A 204-nucleotide genomic window follows, 5' to 3' on the forward strand; every position below is an offset into this window, starting at 1 on the left:
AAACATGGAATAAAACACGAAAGGGGACAAGGGCTCATGAATACATAGAGGGGCACACAGGGGTGAGAGTCACAAAGGGAAAGCACACAGGGAACAACATAACAGGGCAACTCAGGAAACAGAACCTAAACAGGGAACTGAATACAAAAATACAAGAGAACTAAGAATACTGGGCCAACACGGCCCAGGACCATGACAGAATCT

Source organism: Pundamilia nyererei, unplaced genomic scaffold, assembly GCF_000239375.1.
Source record: "Pundamilia nyererei isolate P.nyererei 1_Seehausen unplaced genomic scaffold, PunNye1.0 scaffold00269, whole genome shotgun sequence".
Taxonomy (NCBI): Eukaryota; Metazoa; Chordata; class Actinopteri; order Cichliformes; family Cichlidae; genus Pundamilia; species Pundamilia nyererei.